This window comes from Lepidochelys olivacea (genome assembly GCF_965140295.1).
Source record: "Lepidochelys olivacea isolate rLepOli2 genome assembly, chromosome: 8".
Classification (NCBI taxonomy): Eukaryota; Metazoa; Chordata; order Testudines; family Cheloniidae; genus Lepidochelys; species Lepidochelys olivacea.
This window is the reverse complement of record NC_140418.1, coordinates 61,922,905-61,930,072: the sequence shown is the minus strand read 5'-3', so window position 1 is coordinate 61,930,072 and position 7,168 is coordinate 61,922,905.

Below are 7,168 nucleotides of genomic sequence, written 5' to 3'. Positions count from 1 at the left end.
TGCTTATACCACTCCCAATGTGTCAAGGTAGCTTTTGGCTCTCTGTTACACTCTTGAATCAGCTGTGCTGATCATATCTGAGCAACCTGTAGGCTGGTGTAAAATGTTCCAGATTTAGTTCAAAGAGTGCCTGAACCTGCAGTATATTTATAAACCAGGCAATTTATAGGTTTTAAAAGTGATTATCTATAATTTGTATCTAATGCACAGATTCTGCATTAGAAGCCTCAGGCCTCCGTCTGTCCCCACATCAAACTGCTTCAGCCTGCAGATTACCAAGCACTTTGCAGTGACTGACCCTCTCACACAGATTTGGGAGAAGTAAAGTAATCCTCACAGATCCTCACAGTATGCATACATGCAGTCTTCCAAACAGGAGGACACATTTATTCCTACCTCTTTTTTTAAAGTGATATTTTATAACGATATGGAAAATGTTATTTTTTCCATTTGGATGATGACAAAAAGGGTTCACTCTTTTGGGGAGTGAAGTGGTAATATATAGTGCAAACAGGTCTGAGCATATATAGAGAGAGAGAGCATTCTGGCATGAGGATGTGCATACAGACTGACAATGTGATTTCAGCTTTTCAGAATTTAGTGCTGCTTCAATCTAGGGTCTTATAACTGGGTGTCCTAGATATTAATAAGGATATACATACTAATGATGATGAACCAGCTGTCCATGGAAAAGCTGATTTAGAGAATATTCAGTTTTATCATTCTGACAGCTCACATGGGACCACATACAGTATTCATTTCTTTTCCTTGCTCTAGAGTCAAATTAGAATTTTGTTTAAAGATAAGGGGACAGTATCAGAGCATTTTCATTCCCATTTGTGTGACCTATTTATTTTATTTAATACTTTCCGTAAAATATCTTCCAGTGTTCAGCAAGAATGGCTTGGATACTAAAGGTCAAATTCCGCATTTACTTACTGCAATTTAAAACTGGAGTAATTCCATCGATATAAATGAGTTACTCCAGGTTCACACAACTATAACTGAGAGCAGAACTTGTCCTATTGGGGGTGCTCTCAAAAAATTATTTTATCTTTTTACCACTATTACCAGTGTCAGTGCTTTACAAATGTTAATTAAGCCTCAGTACCCTGATGATGTAGGTTTTAAACTAATTTTATAGTTGGATATAAAGAGAGAGATAGAAGGTCTAATTTTGATCTCACTTTCACCACTTTTATTCAGGGGTAATTCCATTCACTTCAATGGAGTTTTTCCTAAGTACTGTACAATCATGTAGATGAGGGCAAAATCAGGTACACAGATGTTAAGCAACTTAACCTATTATATTGGGCCAGACGCTTTTCATTTACTTCCAGGGCTTTGGAGCAGAGCCCGGAGCTGGAGCGCAGAGCAGCTCCAGAGCAGTGGAGCTGCAGGATTTTGCCTGGAGTTGGAGCAGAGCCGGAGCACAGCTCCAAAGCCCTGTTTACTTCACATCAATAAAGTTATTCTATATTTACATCAGATTAACTGAGATCTGAATCTGGTCTACTGAGTCAGTGGCAGAATTGGAAATAGAATCCAGGGGTTCTGATTCTCAGTCACTTGTTCTAATCACTGTCAAGACACACAATCTTTATAGAAGTACTTACTCAGTATGGCAGCCAGGAACATTTCAAGTGTCCCTAGCATAGTCACAAGAAGGGAAACATTTCTTTGTTGGTTTGGTGCCTTAGAGATCAATCAGAAAAAGTAGATTTCATGAATTATCCACAGATAAGTCAAAGTTACCTTTAAGCAAAAATCCAGTCCAATAAAAATCTAAAACAGTTTGAATCAGATGTTCCCTTCCCCAATTTCTAGGCAACATCCACTCCAAAAAGGGTGTTTTATAAATGACACATCACCCTTGGTCAGATTGCTTCATGTCAAATGGCATCACAGTAGTTTTTGGTGATGAAAGCTTGCAAAGAATTTTAAAATAAGTAGCTCTCCAAGTTCAGAAGCCTGAAGAGAGTTGAAATAAAGTTACTGGCTGTTTGAAATACACTTTGTATGTCTGTTCCTGTTCTGAAATAGCTGCAAGAGACTCTCGCTGACACTGAATTAAAGTGCTGTTCTATTGTAAGAAGTGACTACATAGAAATAGCACCTTCTTTCTGAGCAGATCTGCTCTCTGTATGCTTTTAGAGTTGTGTCTTACTAACTAAAGTCAGTTTTTACTCCTTTTGTTAGCACAGCAAAGCTAACATAACAAAGGAAAAATGAGCTGCATTCTATTCTAGCTCACACATCAACAGACCTGTTAACGAAGGCCCTGCTCTTGCTCCCACTGACTAGGAAAACTCCCACTGATTTAAAGTAGTACAGGTTTATGCTCTTAATTCCAGTTGATGATGCAGGCACTAGGAAGAACCCAGCTTGACTTTCAGATTCCAGGATGAGTGGCTGTTAGGGGGAAAAAGGCATTTTATTTTAGTAGTATTAATCTGAAGTAGAGATAATAAATATGGAACCCAAACGTGTCATTCTTTACAAAGTCACTTCTCAGACTAGATCCATAATTCTGATATATGGAAGCTTCCATACTTTAAAATGACAGATGCAAAAAACATTTACTACTTTCTCTTTACTCTTCTCCCAGCAACAGAGTCACACAGTGAATGATCCACCATGATTGATTGAAACTAAAAATAGGTATTTATCCATCTGTTAGTCCTCTCATCCTGATCCCAAGCCTGATCCCAATTCTGCAATAAAAACGGATTTTGTTTTAAACAGCAGCAGTGACCTTTTTGGGCCCTCTATATCTCCCTCCATCCCTCATGAGCAGATTCATATCCAATTACCATTTATTTTTTCTCCAGTTCACGTCTCTCACATAAGACAGACAGACAACTAAAAATTCAATCTTTCCTGGTGCTTCCTTTAAGGTTGGCCTTGGCATGGACTAATATTGTCAGTGATGTCAACTGTGAGTTGTAGCAAATCACATAAACACCAACAGGTGAGCAAAGAACCAACCCAGTTTCTTAAGGCAACACTATTTATTATTTTAGCTGGTAAAAAATGAATTCCTGAAGTGTTCTAGGTGTTACACTCGAACAAAAAGAAAAAGTAAAGCAGTTCCCTGGAACCCTTGAGATCACCCAGAAGTCCTCAGTCAGATCCACTAGTTGATTATTACAGCCAAAGCCATTGAATGAGCTGGTGTACAAAGCATCATAGTAATGCATGCTTGGCCAAATCCTGGCCTTTCTGAATATATGCCCTAATAACTAGAGCACGGAAGGTATTCACTCAACAGACATAAGTCATACCCACTGCCTGATAATTAGTGATTCTCCTAGACAACAGATGAAAGTGCAAGATCATCTCTTGATGCAATCTGACCTCTGGGATACTATCCAAGGGGGTTTTCTTAAAAGATTTCCAGCCTTACCTCTATGGAAGATATCAGAAAACACCAACAAACGCTGGTGGGATGTTGAAAGAAAAGCCTCAGTTTCAGGACCCAGGTAGTACTGATGGTCACGTTTAGATATGCAGATAAACAAAAGACACATTTGCCAAATCTCTCAGCCTAGATTCATTAATAAACCCATTATTTATCAGCAGAACCAACATTTCTTCATCCTTCATCTCCTATGATGTCATAAAATTTGTGTGTTTTTCCCAGGACTCCAGCAACTGGAATATACAAAGCCTGAGCTGAATGCACAACTGTCTCTGGAAGGCCTTTCCCTCATTACATGGAGACAGCAAATAGGCCCAACAAGGAATCATCTAGTAACGCTAAACGCTCAATCAACGGATCCTCCTCTGGCTCAGCTGTCAAATGGAGAGATTAAAAAGATACTCCAGGCACTTGATATTAAAAGGCAACTGGAAGCAGAAGATGGTGGTGAAGCAGCTCTCTTACCCTTCTTTTTGGAGAGATGCTCTTTTGAATCCATATTTCAGACCCAAACCTGCACCCAATGAAGCCAGTTGTGAGATGGGTTTTTTGTTGTTTGTTTGCTTGCTTGTGGAGTTTTTGTTGAGGAGACAGGGGTAAGAGGAGGGAAGACAAAAGTTAAGAGGTGGGGGTAAAAAAATCTCAAATTCTGAACTAAGACTCTCTGTGATTTGGAAAAGCACCATTTGAAAGCACAGTTCATGGATGGGGAAAATCCTTTTCACTCCCTTCCAGTGTGTCTATCATAAATCTGTAGTTTTAGGGAATAATCATACTTTATTTATATGCACTTTTGATCATTCTCCTTCCCAAGTGTTTCCCTAAAAAAGACTGATTCTTCATGGTCCTGCTTTTCCCTAAGATACTTAACATACACATTTCACTTGCTGGATTCCTGCTAAGAAAATAGGCAGGCTTTCAATCAAGATTTTTTTCTCAGAAAAGTCTCCAACTGATAAAAAATTACTGGAAAAGACAAAAATAATTAAACTCCCTACTGGGTGCAGAATTCTCTTATTATGATTTCATTTTATTAGTAAAAGATTTTGTACTGAAAGCTCAATAGAGCCACAGCATATTTTGTATGTTGTCATAATCAACTCTTAAATATATATAGCAGCAGAAAAATTAGAGATCATCAACACCACCACAATCCATGTTATAATATTAAACTATAGAAATATTGCAATAACAAAGGACAATGTCATTGCTCTAGTTAGAGAAAGGAGCCAAGAAACATGAAGAGGAAATAATTCAACAACAGATTTTTAGCTAGCACTATTCTTCACATTCAAAATACAGTATTTGTAAAGAGTTGGCATGGCACTTACTGTGAGATAATATGCCATCTCTTCAGAAATAAAGAAGTTGGAAACTAAGAGCAAAATATAACAAGATAGTTTTTTTTAAAAACTATCAGCTAGAAGACAGGGAAATATGACAACCAGTAGCAAAATGGTCATGTTAGGCATACAGCTGGTTGGCTTCCCAGATTTAAAGGCCAGCTCAGGGAAGTAACACTGGGGAAATAATTGATGTAAGAAACAAAAGGAATAAAATTTTCATAAAGGACAGTGCTCCTGGGGAATGTGTTGTTGGGTGTTTTCTACTGCTTTATCACACTTACAATATGAAATAAAAAACAATAAAACTGATGATAGGAAAACAAAAACCATGCTCAACAGACCCTCAGGATGTCCAACAGGTTAAAAAAATGCATTTATCTGTGAACATAAATGTTCTTTTGGGACAGAACCAGATAGGAATTGAGTGATAGTTAAAGAAAGTCAAGCCAGCATATGGATTATACAACATTGGAAGCTAGATTACCAGAAAATGGAGGTTAACTTCAGCATAAAGGAAACATACACACTTAAGTGAACCCAGTAGAACTTGCATTTATTAGCTGTTGCCCTCTGACTGGTGCTCGTCACTCTAGATGGAATAAAGACAGACCCAGGTCCCAGGCCTTGGCTGCAGCCAAATGAGAGCAAATCAGAAGGGGCAAGTGCCGCTGTGGCATGAAACACATTTACAGTTCACTCACCTTGGGCCTTCTATGCAATGGGCCAATACCCATCTGAAGTTGGATTTGACTAAAGGCTGGTGAGCCTACATTCTACCAGCACTTAATGGCTCAAAGGAAATAAACTGAGCGTAGTAAAGCTCTGGCCATGTAGTCTTCCCTGCCATTCCCCTACACGTTTTTTTCCCCGGAAGGATAGTGGCACATTGAACTAGTATGTTGGTTCTACACCACCAGAAGATCTATGAACAATGGGTGAGCCTCCCATATCCAGTTATGCCAGCTTTAAGACCATCTGTGCCAATGAAGACTGCGGTCCAAGTCTCTTCCTGAGAACCTTATATTCTAAAAAATAAACAATAGATACATACAGACAAGATGAGCTCTTCTATTCACCACACTGATAGACAGTGTTGGAACCCTGCAAAAACTGCTTATTTATTGTTGCAGTGGTGACTCATTAATTCTACTCTAGGAACATGCAAGCTTAGGGGAAAGTATAAGCTGATTTTACATTGTTTTTTGAGTTACCAGTAGAACCAAATGCCAGAAAAGTGGTATATTTGAATCAACCAAGGAAAATAGAAAATACACTGATACAAATTACAGTAAAGTCTACCAGCCTACAAAGGAAAAGAAAAGTATAGAAACAAAAAGGCAATTGTGTTACATTTCCAGCACGGAACACAAATAATCTGGTTTTAATTACCAGACCTGTTTTCTTCCTCTGTCCCTCCCAAAAAAGTGATTATATGATATTACTGAATCACAGTTCAGCCAGTTTCTTTTTCTAAGGGGCCTATCATTCCTAGAATCTAGATGCTGATGCTGATGCTGTACTACCCAGAATCTGTTAATAAAATAATTAAAATATTTTAAATTGTATGTTAACTAAACAGATGTTAAAGCATATGTACTATAGGAAAATATCTTCTATCACACAGCAGAAAAAAAAAGTCCTGTAGCTGATAAGCCTATTGCTTCTTTTATCAGGGAAACTCCAGTAGTTTGGACTATGTGATGAAGTGGATTAGTGCAGTAGGCTTTCAATTCTCTAACCAGAGTTCAGAGCCGATCTTAAGTCACAAGTGAAAATGCCTTTATTGGTCTCATCCTATTCCCCTTATTCATTATCTATGCAACCACATACACCCTGTCACAGATACACACTTTGACCTGGATGACAGTGTCTTTTCAGTGTGTTAAAGGACAGGCAGCTTGCAAAATGTTCTAACCACACTACACGTAGCTCAAGTCCCTCACTTTCAATGAATGCACTCATCAGTTTTTAAATTACAAAATAAAGAACCACGTCCTCAACTGATATAAATAGGTGTAACTCTACTGAAGTCAATGCAGCTATCTCTTTTATACCAACTGAGGATCTCACCTATCTCCACCTAGTCCTTAGTTTTATTGCCAGTAGCAAATTCCACAAATGATCTTTCATATGAATGGAACAAAATCATTTAGCACTCTGTATTTTGTGACAGATAATTCAGCAGAATATCTTTAATTCTTGACACCAGATATAAGCAACCAGTCCAGCCAAATTTGGATTCCTGCTCTCTCCCAAATGTTTTCAATTAAAGGCAGATGTAATCAATCCTATTGAGTAAGCACTATCTGGCAGAATCGTATTTAACGTTTATTTCCTTTTGCTATGGAAGGACAAGAGAGACCAAGATACGACTGTAGTTTCGTAATAAAATTGTGAGGTG